At 41.1% G+C, this 16,213-nt stretch overlaps 1 protein-coding gene across 10 annotated transcripts in view; it reads left to right on the forward strand.

Annotated features, from left to right (window-relative positions):
- Rbfox1 (RNA binding fox-1 homolog 1) overlaps positions 1 to 16,213 on the forward strand; it is a 1,697,412-nt gene that overhangs the window by 289,507 nt on the left and 1,391,692 nt on the right. The window lies entirely within an intron of this gene.

A 16,213-nucleotide genomic window follows, 5' to 3' on the forward strand; every position in this document is an offset into this window, starting at 1 on the left:
TTGACCTGGAGGTTTTAGAGATGTTTTTATTTACTGCTGGGCATGGTGACTCATACATATCACATCAGTACTCAGGAGGCTGAGGCAGGGGCCTTGCCTGTGAATCACCACCCTGTGCTACAGAATCAGACTATTTCAAAACAAACAACAAATGAAGCAGACAGGCAAGCGGGAGACCTTGGAGGTGATCCAAGAAATGAGGTGCTTGTCTTGCAAGCGCAGGGCTTGGAACCTGGGCTTCAGCACCCGAAGAAAACTTGGTGGGCTTGGCAGACCTTTGAGATGGATTCTTGGGCTGCTTCACTGGACAAATGGGACCCAAGTTCTGGGCTCAGCGACAAATGCTGTCTCTGCTTAAAAGAAAGTGGAGAATGATGAAGGAAGTCACCAGATCTCAACCTCTGTCCTCCACATGCACAGATGCATAGTGAGTGAACACACACACACACACACACACACACACACACAAACACAACTACACACTGCACATATGTACACACTGCATAGGCATATACACCCAAAAACGTTTTGATTCACTTAACAAGTTTTTACTTCACACCAGAGAGTTGCTATGACTTTTAGAAATTTTTATGCAAATTCATGGCAGATGTATGCCTGGAAGGCAGGTGTCATGACCCTCAGTTTTAAGAATTTTTTTTTACTAGACCCTTTAACATAAAAACCTTTTGACCTAGAGAGGGGGAAACTGACTTTTGCAAGTTAGATCCAAAAGAGTTAGTTTCAAACTTGGAATTCTACACATATCCTGAGAGACAATGGCATGGGGTGCACTGAAGATACTGAAAGAGCCACAGTCTCTAACATCTTAGTTACTTCAGTATGTGTTTCTGAGAAGATTGAAGGATGGGTTGGATCTCCTCTCCACTTCTCTCTTTTCTCCCCTGCACCAGTCACTGCTAATTCCTCATCCCTACCCCAACCCTCACCATATATACACTGGTCTCCATAATGGGTGGATTCATTCATATTCCCACATATTGTATAAGTTTTCTTTTTCCTCTACCACCTACCTCAGCACTTGTTGCTGATTTTTTAAATTATGTTTAAATGACATTTTGCACATGGATGTGGATGTATGTGTGTGTGTTTGTGTTCATATGCAGAGGTCAGAGGACAACTTGTGTGAGTTAGTTTTTTACCTTCACCCTGTGGGTTTCAGGAATAAAACTCAGGTCAGCAGCCTTGGTATTGGTGGTGATCACGACTTCACATTGAGCCCTCTTGGTAGCCCTCTTCTCATCAGGGTGAAATGGCTTCTCAGTGAAGTTTTAATTTGCATTTCCTTGAATTTCCTTCATTTTGATCGGCCCTTTATATGTCATTTTTGAGAGCTATCAGTGTTCTTTCCTTCTTGCCTATCTTTCTGGTGAAAGAAGTTGCTATCTGAACTCCTGAACTCTTTTGCTTTCTTGTGGGTGATGTAATGCACCCACCATAAGGCTGAACTGTTGAAGTCTGGAGATTCATTCCTATATAGCAGCTGCCAAGTGGATATCCCCACCTTGAATGTTATGCATCTTATGTAGAGGTTAACATCTGTTGTGATTGAAAGCCATCCTTTCCCCCATCCTTTCAGTTGGTAGCCTTTAGATACCCAGTGTAAAAATCCTGTCAGGTGCCAAGGCTTAACCTGCCCAGCTTATGCCTGACATGACTGCTGAGGAGTCACAGAAATCAGTGTGTTCCTCATTCTTCATGCTGAGGCCACCTTCTGCTGGGTATGTCTTCTCTTTTCTGCCTCAAATCTATTCCATGAAAATAAACATTGGGTTCTATCTTTTCCTATTTATTATCATGAGGGTTTTGATAAAGATTGGTAACACAATTTACTCCCTCTCTGATGCCTTGAAACCGCCAATCTCCCATTTCTAAGACCAACAACCTGAAGTCCATTGCACATGCACACACCACAAACCACCACTCACTTCTGACTTTCTAATGCTTCTCTATCTCACTGCCTTTTACTATCTCACTTGCTACTTTCTATCTCTCAGTTCAGATATGACTTTTCTCCAAGCTTTCTTCCCATGACTGTCACTAGCTCTGGGCTTTCTTTCAGTGTTTGGGTTCCTTCTTTGGACACATATTCTACTTGTGTTTGTGCATAGTCCTATGCCTGGCAAATGCAATTTGAAGCATCCTTACATAAAGCATGTGTTTCCAACCCTAGTGTATTTGCGCCTCACACTCAGAATAATGACTCTGGCTGCTCACATTTCTATGCCCACTGCTTACTACGGTATGCATTCTACTTTTGTTCTAGTTTCATTCTGTTGTTATGACAAACAGCATGAACAAAAGAAACATAGGGGAAGAAAAGGTTTATTCCGGATTACAGGACACAATCCATCATTGAGAGAAGCCATGGCAGGAACTTACTTATCTGTGAACTTGAAGCCAGGCCTGTTTGTTAGTCTATACAGCATTACCTCTGACCAGTACATTCACCCAAAGCCAAGAAGTTCAGCTGAAACCATTGAGGATTCTGCTTGCTGGCTGACATAGGTTTATGCTTAGTTAACTTTTTTACGCAGCGAGAACATAGGGGTGGTGTTACCCACAGTGAGTTGTGCTACCCACAGTGGGCTGTGCCTTCCTCCATCAATTAAGAATCAAGAAAGACCTCCAAAGACACCCCATTTATGCAGTTTCTCAGGTGAGGCTTCTCCTCTCGGATGGCTGGGCTGGGTCAAGTTGACGACTAAAGCTCACTAGGTCAGTGGGTGTGTAAAAGCCCACAGTTATGGTGCTTGGTATTTTTAAAGACTACCTAAGGAACAAAGAAATGAATCTAAGTATTTTTCCAATTTATAATCATAATCCAAATAATTACCCAGTCAGTAATCATATCTAATTAATTCTCTGAAGGTTTAATAGTTCGGAGTATTTAAACGTTTTTTTGTTTTGTTTGGTTTTAAAGAAAGCTCACAGGAATATAAGCCAATTTCTTCTTACTACTAAATCTTTCAGATGTACAGTCAGAGAGAAACAATTTTGAAATACACTAAAGCGAAATGTCCAGGAGTGATGGATTGCCTGGGGGAGGTATTAATCCTACAGTACATTTTCTTTCAGGAAATACCTCCTTATTTTGGAGCTATGTCCCCATGGTAGATTTTTGGCTTGGCAGTGATTTCAGTTGGCATCTTGCACCCTGGACCAATCCCTTTGCAGCATCTTTCTCTTCATTTGGAGTTGCTTACTTGGCTTCTCCCACTCTCAACATAAGTTTTCTGAAAGTCAACAGAATACATGTGTTTTATTTATTATCTTTTTTTTTTTTTCTATTTTGTGGACTTGGAACTTCTTTATGCTGCGAGGAGATTCTCATGAATTTATGGAATGGGTTCTAAGCTTTCTGAATTCAGAGAGTGGACAGCAGGAGAGAGAAATGCTGATGTACTGGGGTGTGTGTGCGCGCGCACATGCGTGCGTGTGCCTGCATTCTTGCATGTGGAGGTGTTCAGACGCAAGTGTGTGCACATGAAGACTGGAGGACAATTTCAGGTGTTGCTCCTCAGACGTTACTCACCTTATTTGTTGATTTATTATCTCTGAGACAAGGTTTCATACTGGCTTGAATGTTGCCAAATGCTCTGTGCCTGTCAGCCTGTAAGCCCCACGGGCGTACCTGCCTCTGCCTCCTTAGCTCTGGGATTAAGCATACACTTGCCTTTTGTGTGGGCGATGGGGATTGAACACAGCTCCTTGTGCTCATGTGTTGAGTACTGACTGACCGTTTCCACAGCTTCCAGGTGAGCTTCATTTTTTAAGTGTTAGACACAGTGGTCTGCTTAAGCCACTCTACATGGATAGAAGCTCTTCTGGTTGGAAAATAGGATCCTGGTAGATCTGCAGATGGAAAATGGGACTTTGGGAAGTCAAGCCTAGTTTAGGATTAAAGTGGATGAGTGATATTGAAAACAGCTGTGCACTGGGGCTCAAATCATAAAACCTAGAAATGATTATAAATTGTATTTAAAATGCTGCCATTCATAGAGGTTCTGAGCCTGGTGCTGTGTATGCATTCTCAGAAGATGCATCCAAAGGGCCTCTTAGGTAGACTTCATTGACTCTTTTTGGTTAAGAAGACAGAAACTCAAAAAAGAGTCAGTTGAGAGACTGGGAAGATTGATCACTAGGTAGGAACATTTGCTTTCCATGTATAAGGACCCAAATTCAAATTCTAACTGCCATATATAAATAGAAAGCATGGCTGTTATGTCTATAACCTCTGTATTAAGGGTGAGGTCAGGTCAAGTGGAGTGGAGTGGCAGAAATAGGCAGATCATAATAGCTTACTGCCCATCCAGCCTTGATAAGCGGTTAGATTGTGGTTCAAAGAGAGACCCTGTCTCAAAGCAATGAGGTGGAGAATGAGAGAGGAATACATGACTTTCTGTGTCTTCAGCATGTTTGAGCATTGGAACTCACACCCACATTTACATATGTGCACCACACACATAGATCAATGAATACACAGAGTAATTGAGTAACTCAAAGGCACACACATACACAGCTGCACGCATGCACACACATGAGTTGGCTGAGCATCTTCCAAGTTTGCAGCTGTGTTATTCTGAGCAAGTAATGTAGAGATGTCTCAGTTCTAACACATAAAATCAGAAAGGTAACACTTACCTTCCTTGTTTCTGCAGCAGATTCAAATAGTTCCTGTGAATCATGTAACATTTCGTGGGACAGGGGTCTGCAATACATCCAGATTATTGTTAACAATAACTCCTTAACTTCTCGTTCTGTAAGGATTCAATCTGAATGCATGAGTATGGCTTTAAGAATGGACTTTGTCCTCTGTTCTGAGTCATTTCTTAACTAGGTCCTTGGCTGGAAATAGAGAAATGACATCCAATTTCAACAGTATCTACATTATTATTTTCATTTTTTCCTGGTGCTGTCAGTTTGTTATTTGTGCTATTTCTTAGAATAATGGAATTTATTCAGGCAATTTATTCTTAATACAAGTGTTGCAAATGGTACTATGCAATGTTTATGTATCATGCTAACAATGACTGCTTCATCTTTATCCGCAACCCCCTTTATCTTCACAAATGGAGACATTGGTTTCTTACTCTCTCCCATGTTCTGTTGCATGGTCTGTGTTCAGATCCTCTCCATTGCGTACCTGAAGCTGAAATAGTGTTGACCAGCCTCCAGCATAAATTGAGAAGCATCTCCTAGGTGCTTTCTTTGACACTGAGTGTATCAGAGTGGAGGAGTGAAGAGAACAACACACTCACTCTTCCCAGTTACAGCTAAATCAATTAGTTATCAATATGTATCTAGGTTATGATTTACCGACAGACACAGAGCTTTGTATTGGGAATTTCAATTAAATGAACGTCTTTTAAGTACACAGGCTGTACACATGGTTCCATTCATTTAAACTGTGTTCTTTCCCTGAGTGACCTTCATTTATGCTTTTTAACCCTAACAAACCCTTTTGGTGGCTCTACAAGCTGCTGTTTCTAGACCTTGATTTTCTTCTGAACTCAGAGCCAGTGTTTTTTTACCCCATCCTTTTGTTTCTCCATCCACCTGCATGAAGACCTTTTGGATACCTTCTACCTCACCCTATGTGGGCTGTTTTTTTTCCATGTGTGTGGATCCCATGTACTTAGGCTGCACTCCAATAAGCCAACAAAAAATCCCTCCATCACTGCTGTCCCCAGTTCCAATCAATTAATACACTCAATCTGGTCTATTCTGTGCAAAGAAAAGAGCAGATACTTTAGGTAGAAAAGCATAGTTAACCTGTTTCGGTTAGGATGATTTGTGGGACTGCAAGGGTTAAGGAGGGGGCAAGGAAATGAAAATGTGCCAAAAGAAGGGAAAAGCTAATTTTGGTAGATGAAAAGAATGGAAAGCATTAACAAGACGTGGGAAGACAGATTCCAGAGAGGAGGCATCGTCAGCTGGACTGAGCTGCAAATGTGTTTGGAATAGTTCATGTTCCGTCTATTCCCTTATCAAAGAAGCCCACATGGGGAGATTCATTTTAAGAGTTGAAATAGAGAAAGATGTGTTTGTGGTGAGCTGTTTGGGAGCTCTACAACCTTGGACAGATCACTTGTGTGACCTTGAGCATGTTAGTTCACACCATAGAGGTTAATTCATTTTCTGAAAAGGAGAGATCTGGGTCAGATCATTTCCAATACCCCATGCTTTCATACAGTGTGGTATGGTGAGGGAAGCAAGCAAAATATGAAGCAATTCAAAGTTGGTGGAGGCAGCAACCAAGACTGCTCGCAGCTGGCTGGAATTATATTCAGAACGACAGTATATGCTTGCCGAAATATAGAATAATAATGAGTCTAGTATTAATATAGTTTGGCTTAAGCATAATACTCATATAAACATAAGTATATTGAGAGAAAATGATGTTGATAGAACAGGCCATCAAGATGAACTTCAGAAAAGGGAAACTCTACCTTATCTAAATAGTTTCTTTCCTCTCGCCATTGTCATCTTCATTTCATATTATCATTACGTTTGTGGCTTGGAAGATGAATTTCAAACTGTTTCTGATTGGGACCTTTTTTTCCCTTCTTGCTTTTCTTTCATTTACACAAAGCAAATAGATCACGTGTTTTCTCCTCTTCTGGTGTAAAAAAAAAAAAAGAAAGAAACAGCCAAAAATGTTTCTCTACTCAATTCCATTTTCTTATTGAAAAAGTATTTAATAGAAATGAAAAATATTCATTTATTTATTTTTCGAACAAAGTCTTATCACCCATCTCTTTCTTGGGAGTAAATACTCCTTAAAACAAGCTAAATGCACATCCTTAATAATTTAAAGGCAGGGCCAGCCATGTGTAAAATAGGTGTGTTCACATAATTGACTACAGTATTTTGCTACATGGCTAAACGCATGGTTTCCTCTAATAGAAGGCCATTGTGGCCGACATCACATTTTCTAGTTCATAGAAGTCAAATGAGCTGTGACCATCGTCTCCCAAACTTAATGGAAAGTTCATTTGGTGACTTCTGAGTTTTAAATGGTGTCTTTCTGGGATGAATCAATAGATCTGAAACACATTACTGGATCATATCGCCAAAAGGTCTAAACCTGACAGACAAAAATGGAGGGGGGATCTAATGCAGATTGATTGCTCTTCTTGCTCTTTGTACCAAAAGGTCTCAAATCTCCATAATAGTATAATGAATTTGAATTAGCCAAATAATACTCACCTGATGGAGATCATTTGCGTTGTCTATCTGGTCACTTTGTATTTCAAACTTTTGGCCGAAGGATGGAGGGTGAGTTTAATGTGTGGAAAGTAGAAAGGACATGATACCATTCATTTGTCAATAGAGATTCTTGTGGGTGGGGGGTCTCACAGTGTCAGGCCCTTGCTGATGCAACTAATATACACAACACTCTACCACAGTCTTAGCCATAGTTAGCTACAGGAGGTTACCAAAGACAAAGTGTTTGCACTGCACAAACACTCCAGTGGCCAGTCATGCACTATAGCTGGGACTCTCTGTGCCAGCCAGCCATGACCTTGGACAAAAGTACAGCCCAGTGGAGAAAACCAGAGATGGTACCATTTAGAAGATACAAAAGGTGTCCAAAGGCAGTGATTTAAGTGAAGACACACCTAGACAGGGTACAAAATCTGTTAACTCAGGAAGCACCTTGATTCCAAAAAGGCAGTGAGAAATCATGAGGCTACAGGCTCTCTCTAGAAAGATGAATACAGCATATTAATATTGAAGCTGTTGTTTCAAGAGGGGTCAGAACACTCTCCTGGGCAAGAAGGTGGGTGGCCCATTCTGCAGACATCCAGCCTAGCCCTCACTCAGCCCTTTACATTATGTATCTGAGGCAGTTGTTGGAATCTGAAAGACTGCAGTTACCTGACATGTATGCGCACGCATCTGTGCCTGTGTACAATATTCAAACGATATGGGTGATTCCACTTGTTCTTCATAGCTAGTGAATCATCAGTTTTGTTGTAATAGGACATATGGCTCCTGAAATCACTGCACTGTGTAAAATCACACAATAAAACCCACAGGGCTTACAGAGAAAATGGGATTAGAAACATCATGCTCAAAAACTTCCATCAGCTACACATTGAGAAGGGATAGGGATGCTCTGAAAACCGGAACAGTTTGACACATACTCAACGATTAGGACGCACAGAGCTATTGCAGTAAGGACAGTGGTTCACCTTGAAGGAAGAAGTCCAGAGTTTTGATGGAGGGAGTGGAAAGCAATGAATAGTGGCTGATGAATTATTGTAGCATGAAAGGGAGGGAGGAATGATTTTCTGAAGCAAGATGTACGTTCTAACTGTGCCTCTGGGTATGTGTTCCTTTTGGCATTGCTTGGAACTGAGCTAGGGCTGAGGTGTGAGCTCTCACTCTGTCTGTCTCTGTGTGTATGTCCTATAACTCTCATTCAGACTGGGTACGATTTCCTATACTACAACCTAATAGTGTATTTGGCAAGTGAAATCAAGCATGCGCAGAGGTGAGGCTCTACATATATTTTGTTTTCTATGAGGTCAGCTTGTAGGAACATATCTGTTTTAAAAAGAAGTGCTATGGGATCTGGGGAGTTGTATAGTGAGTAATGAGGACCCTAATTTGATACTGAGAGCCTATGTAAAAAAGTCAGGCATGAGATGGGTAAAGCCACACGCCACTGAGCTGTATCCTGAGTTTGATTTCCAATGGTGAATGCCATATGGTGAAGGAAAGACCTTACTGTCACAAGTTGTCCTTTGACCATACACGTGAGCCATGGCATGGGTACTCCAACATAAAGAAATATGAATAAATAAATGTAATTTTCAAAGATTGTAAAGTTAGGTAGCATTGGCAGGCAGAAACAAGCAGATCCCTGGGGCTCGTTGGCCAGCCAGTTTAACCTACTTGGCAAGTTCCAAGCTAGCGAGAGACGGTGTCCCAAAACAATGGTGAACAATTCCTGAAAAAGAAGATGTACCAAAAGCTGGCCTATGGTCTGTACACATTTATACATGCACACATATGCACCTGAACCAACCACACACATACACACACACACAAACATACACACACACAGAAAGAAGGGTGACAGACCTAACTATAGCTGAGCACATACATGAAACACAGAAAACCTTTTGAATCAATGAGATCAGTCTCTCCTGCAAATGTGTCAGCGTGCATGTGGCCAGGATTTGTCATGCCTTTCATGCAAGCCAATCCCTTCATCTTGTGTCCCAACTAAATTAAAACAAAATACTCAAACCCTGTTTTGAGATAGGGGAAATGGTAGCAATGTTGGTTCCTGAGAAAGTTTCCAGTATGTCCATTCTTAGCCTTTGCTAAGTTTTATTTTGTTAGAAATTTGCTTTAGAAATCTGTTTAGAACCTAGCTTCTGCCCAGTTCTGATCCTGATGGTTTCTATCTCTTGTATTTATACTATGAAAAAAAATCTAATCCCAGTGATCAAAAATGGCCTAGAAATATTCGTTGCCTCTGAGATCAGCCTTATGACTGGATCATTTGCGGCCATCCACAGGAGAGGGCTGCTTTTCTTAAAGGAACTGAAAGTTCACTCATTCCATCTTCTTTGTTGTGTGGAGAGGGAAGAACTGGGAATTTGTCTAAGAGGTAGAATATTTACTTAGGACATGCAAAGTCCTGGGTTCAATCACTGGCAGGACAAAAAAAGTGAAGAAGGAGGGGGGAACAAGAGGAGAAAGAGGAGGAGGAAGAGGTGGGGGAGGAAAAGTCAAAGGCAGATATTATAAATCGATTTTTTTGTCTTTTCTCTTTTTTTGCTATTTTGTATTTAGAACCATGTTTTAGGGTAGAACTGACACACAGAAAGCCCTGCCATTTGATGTGTATGGATATATGAAATCTTTGTAACCATTTCCATGTTCAAGGCTGTGCATATGTGTTTCTTCATGCTTCTTTTATTCTATTGCATTTTCTGATCCATACAGGCTTTTCTTCCCGGTAAGAACACTTAACAGTAAAATCTACCATGTTGTACAAGTTTACACCACCACCAGCAGTAGAGGAAGGTTCCCCTTTCCCCACAACTTCTCCAGCATGTGTTGTCACTTGAGTTTTTGATCTTAGCCATTCTGATGGGTGTAAAGTGAAATCTCAGGGTCATTTTGATTTGCATTTCCCTGATGACTAATGACACTGAGCATTTCTTTAAGTGTTTCTCTGCCATTCAATATTCCTCTGTCGAGAATTCCCTTTTTAGCTCTGTTCCCTATTTTTTAATTGGATTCCTTGAATTGTTGGTTTTTAACTTCTTTAGTTCTTTATATATACTGGATGTTAGCCCTCTGTCAGATATAGGGTTGGTGAAGATCCTTTCCCAGTCTGTGGGTAGTCATCCCACAGATTGGTAGTGTCCTTTGCTTTACAGAAACTTTTCAGTTTCATGAGGTCCCATTTATTGATTGTTGCTCTTAGAGCCTGTGCTGTTGGTGTTCTGTTCAGGAAGTTGTCTCCTGTGCCAATGAGTTCCAGACTCTTCCCCACCTTTTCTTCTAACAGGTTTAGTGTGTCTGGTTTTATGTTGAGGTCTTTGATCCACTTGGACTTTAGTTTTGTGCAGGGTGATAAGTATGGATCTGTTCGCATTTTTCTACACGTAAACATCCTGTTAGACCAGCACCATTTGTTGAAGATGCTGTCTTTTTTCCATTGTATGGTTTTGGCATCTTTGTCAAAGATCAGGTGTCCATAAGTGTGTGGATTTATTTCAGGGTCTTCTATTCGATTCCATTGATCCATCAGTCAGTTTCTATGCCAGTACCATGCAGTTTTTAGTATTGTTGCTCTGTAGTACAGCTTGGGATCAGGGATGGAGAAACCTCCGGAAGATCTTTTACTGCAGAGGATTGTTTTGGCAATTCTGAGTTTCTTCTTATTCCATATGAAGATGTAGCACATGGCAGTTCAGTGTCCAAGTGGGTTCCATAGTAATGGAACAGGGACTGTCTCTGACAGGAACTGATTGACCTGCTCTTTGATCACCTCCCCCTGAGTGGGGAGCAGCCTTACCAGGCCACAGAGGAAGACAATGCAGCCACTCTTGATGAGACCTGATAGACTAGGATCAGAAGGAAGGAAAAGAAGACCTCCCTTATCAGTGGACTTGGGGAGGGGCATGTGTGGAGAAGGGGGAGGAAGGGACGGATTTAGAGGGGAGGAGAGAGGGAGCTATAGTGGGGATACAAAGTGTAATTAATAAAAAATTTAAAAAAAAGATCTACCATGTTAGCAAATTCTCAACCCAACATCTTTAAGCAAAGGCCTACATTGTTTAGGAACCTCCCAGAAAGTGCATCTTTGTATCTTTTGAAGGCAGTTCCCCATTTTCTGCTTCCTCCCTCTAGCTGCTTTACTCTCCTTTCATCCTGTAGTTTTGACTACTTTATTTTACTGTATTATTTTTTATTTGTTTGTTTTAAGACACATTTTACTCCAATTCTTTGTTACATATTGGAATGCAATATGTAACCCAGATAGCTTTGAACTCTCTATAGTCCACATGCCTCAGCCTCCCAAGTGATGAGATTATGCGTGCATGCCACCAAGCCCAGTTTTGACTATCACTGAAATGGCTTCATGGAGTATTTTCCCTCACATCTCTCCATGTCGATTAAAAGGTCATCTTTCCTTCTTAAAGCTAAGTTATTTCCTGAATTCTTGTGGCAGGACCACACATTCAAAAGCATTGATGAAAATACCAGCATTTAGGGGAATTCACATTTGGTGTGGAGTATTCTGTAAGGTTCAAAAAGTTTCAAAACCTATTAGGCACTTGGAATAAATACATCAAATACAAGACACAAAATCCATCCAACTAACCAAAGCAGATAAGCCTACTATTTGTCATGTGTACAAGTATTTTATGGAGCTCTTTGAAGCTAACCATAGAAAATCATGACAGCAGTGACAAGATTGAGAAGCATATGCCATTTGAGACTAATTTCCAGGAACAGCTAAGATGTCCTTAGAATGAACCACTCAGAGACAAAGAAGAGGTGACCACATTGAGATAGTTTCAAATGCATGCAGTAGGAAGGGGTTGCTTTCTTCATGGTGCTGTTAATTGGTTTGGATGCCCCCAATGACAAACCATGGACATTGTCAGTACCTGTGTGGTTTGTTATGTGTGTGTGTGCATATGTGTTTTCCTGGATCACACTTCTCTAGTAAACCTTAGCTTTTTACAGAGGGCATTCAGAAAGAGAGAAGTGAAAGAAACACACACACACACACACACACACACACACAAATGTGAGATAACGCATGATTAAGTTTTGACCCCATAGATTGTTAACCTTCAAAGCTAACTCTGCAGTAGCACAATATTATTAGCAATAAAAGGAATTTGCTTTGCCCTTTTTTTAAATTACCATAAACCGATTGACTGAGACAGAATGATGTTAATATTTAAGAAGTAGGACACTAGATTCTATTATCTCAGAAGCTCTGTCACCAGGCCCTCTCTGTAGTCCTGTTATCTAATTATTGGGCTTAAATTGCATTAGTGTGCTGGCAATTTGTCTACCCCTGGAAAAGTAATTGACATTTGGGTTACTGCTTCATATGTGGGCGACTTGCTAGCCAGTTCCGAAGAGTCGTCTCCTGTCAGGGCAGATTAGTTTAATGTTGCCTGGAAGAAAAGGAAACTCTCTGTTTTAAGGTATGCCACCTCTGTTCCTGGGTGCAATTTGGTATTAAAATTTCAGCTCGGTATCAAAGCTGATAAGTCACCCGAGATGAAATTGAACAAGGTTGTCGTGACAAAGTAATTAATGGCATTTTTTGACTTTCAGATGACTTTAAGGGACACATACTTAGTCTTTGCTGGCTCCTTCCGCCATGTTGATAAATATGTATTACACACTTACAGACCATCTTTAACTCTTGTCAGATGTTTTTTGCATGGCTTCAGATTTATCATCTCTCTGAATTAAATAGATCCAGGTACACTCCATATAAAGTAGTGATCTGGCGTCATGAGCCAGCAAGGGCTGTGAGTTTGCATAACACATCAGCCACACTGCTTCTCCCCAGGTGCTTCTCTCTGCCTTTAAAAAAAAGTATACTTTTCTGTGCAAAAATTGAAAGCTACGTTTTGACTTTTCCCTCTTCTAGACATTTCTTTGACACCTCAAGTTGGCCTCAAGAGGCTAGCATCGGGATTGGCAGACTTTCCACATTTCGCTTTCAAGAGAGAAGAGATATGTCCTACGACCCTATAGAGAACATATCTACAGGAAAATACAGTGTTTGGCTTATATACCCATGGCAGCAGAGGGCGTATGTGTCTGGGGGTGGCTGGGAGGACAGGCTTTTCCTTCAGAGATCAAGAGGATAAATGAGGGTTATTTAGAGGGAAAATGTCATGAATGGCCAGTCCCTGTATTTCTTTACTTCAAAATTAAAGATGAATTCTGAGTCTTCAGACGTTGATAGAACATTGGCGTTTCTACTTCTGCAGATACAGGGTCAGGTCCAAATTAGGAAGGGATCCTCCATATTTTGGCTTCTTGTCTCTTCTCTCACCACACTTGTTTCTCTTTAGGCAGCAGGTTTCCTTTTAGTTCCAGGAACCATACAAGCCTCACTGCTCTCAGGGTACCATGTAATCTCTCTCTCTGTCAGGCTAAGTCTTTTCTACTCTTCTTTCTAAGCTAGGTCCCTTGTCACCTCCCACAAGGCCAGTCTCCTGTTAGCTCCTGTTCTGCCTCAGCTAGACTCCTCCTGTCTCAGTTATGACTCCAGATGAATGGACCATTCCCATTCTCCCCTGCCTTCCGATCTCCATTCCAAAACATAAGCTGCAAGAGGGCAGAGGCAGCATCTGCTGGCCCTCCTCCTGCTGCAGGAATTGGCAGTGGGAGATGCCCGTACATTTTCTGGACACCTCTAGCAGTCTCAAATTTTAGAAATATCCTTCATAATGTTTAGGGAGTAATGGATTTCATCAGAACATGTCCACGTGCACTCATAGTGTGCTTTGATCACAGGTACTCCCTATATTAGGGATAGTGCACATGCTTCCTGTTCATCTCTCTTTTAGTCGTGTGTCATTTTTGGTTTTTTTTTATTATAGATTCTACATATGAGAGAAAACATGTAATCTTTTACTTCTATTTTTAAAAGAGATTTATTATTATTTATGTGTCAGTTTGTGTCTGTGTGTATGTTGATTCCTGAGGAAGCCAGAAGGGGTGTCAGATCCTCTGGAGCTAGAGTTCTAGGAGGTTTTAAGTGTCCTGACTTGGGTAGTGGTCATCAGGTCATCAGAAAAGCAAGAAGCACTGATAGGGCTGGAGAGATGGCTCAGCGATTTAAGAGCACTGAATCCTTTTCCAGAGGAATGGGGTTTAATTTCCAGCACCCCATTTCATCCATGAGCACTGTATTTACATATAATTCCAGTTCCAAGGCATCCGTCATTCTGGTATACCACATTTTCTTTTTCCATCCATCAGAGGTCACCTAGGCTGATGCCACAATTCGGCTATTTTCACTAGTGTGTAATGAACCTGAATGTGTTGGTGTTTCTGTTAACTTGAGGTCCTTTGGTTATATACCTTTGAGTGGTATAGATGGATCACATGGAAGATCTATTTTCCACTTCCTGAGTAGCATCCATAGTGATTTGCATTGTAGCTACACTCATTTGCATTTTTGCCAGCAACACAAGCTCCCAGGAAGTTGCGAACACAATAGTGTGTCAACACCATTCCCCACAAATGTCTGTTGTGGAAATGGTAGCAATCCACCCACACGTCTTCCCTCCCTGTGCTTACAGTGACTTCTGCAGGCAACTGACACTTGCTTTGTTTAATTCCTTGCTGTCTTACACTTTTATTTGGACATTTTCTATCCCCTTCTTTGACAATACCTTCAAAGACAACATTGATATTTTAAGCATAAGAGTTAATTTTTTGTGTGTATCTGTACACAGAGTAAACACATCAACATTCATTTTATTCTTAAAATAGTGTATTGAAATGTCATCAGAGAGATGTTTATTTCCTAGGGGAGTGAAAAAAAATGCCATTGAATTTGAGAGGAAATGGGTGGGGCCAAGAGGTTGGAGAGGGTACAAGGAGGAGTATAAATGATCTAATTACAGTGCTCAGACATAAAATTCTTGAATAATTAAATTTAAAAAAAAAACAAAGAGGCCTGGGAAAATAGTTCTGTTGCTAAAGTGCTTGCTGTGCAAGCATGAGGACCTACCTGAGCTTGAACCCAGAACCAACATAAAGAAACAGAAACCATGATGTACATTTTAAATCATGGTACTGGGGAAGTGGAGACAGAAGGGTCCTTGTGGCTCATTGGCCAGTCTGGCTAGCTTCATCAGTGAGGTCTAGGTTCAGTGAGAGATCTTGTGTCCGAACAATGGAACAACTCCCAAACACACATATACATGTACACACACACACACACACTTGCAAACACACAATAATAATAATAATAAAGTAAAAAAAAAGTCTACATTAAAGTTCTTCAGGAGCTTCTGAGAATCTTGGAGGGTTTGTGTTTTCCTTGCAGTGTGACTGTGCTCTGCCCCACGCTTCTGGTTCTGCCATAGCTGCCGTGACAGTAATAGGAATTAGCCCCACTGCAGACTGATGGTTCTGTGTCCTCTCCTTTTCTCTCCAGTGCTCTGATGCTGTTAGTTTCTAAGGCTCTGGCTATTCAGTGGAGCGTTTTGCATAAGACACACTTTATCTTTTATCTCTCAAGCCATGCCATTAATACAATCTATAGGAAGCCTCAAACGAGGCCGGTAAAATTACCTAGCAGCCAAAAGGTTGCTGCACTCATTTATCTCGACAGAATTCAGAAGGTGAATGACAAGATTAGGGAGGGGGGGCCCATGTGACAGGGCCGCTACCTGAAGTGATGAAATCCAAGATTCTCTTCTCTTTTCTTCTTCAGGGGGTGGTGGTCAAGAGGCGAGTGGGGATGGAGAAGTAGAGGAGAGTCAAGGAGAATTCAGTGCCTAAAATTGTTTCCTGAGGCTAAAACATCTAAGAAATAGACTGTCACCTGCTGGTTTAATTATTTGCCTAACTAAATATGGTGACCTTCTTGTTTCATACTAATTACTGAACAGCGATGATAGAGCCATGTTTCAGACAGTGAACCCCAATGATCAGTTTATTCTTT

Source organism: Meriones unguiculatus, chromosome 11, assembly GCF_030254825.1.
Source record: "Meriones unguiculatus strain TT.TT164.6M chromosome 11, Bangor_MerUng_6.1, whole genome shotgun sequence".
NCBI classification, from domain to species: domain Eukaryota; kingdom Metazoa; phylum Chordata; class Mammalia; order Rodentia; family Muridae; genus Meriones; species Meriones unguiculatus.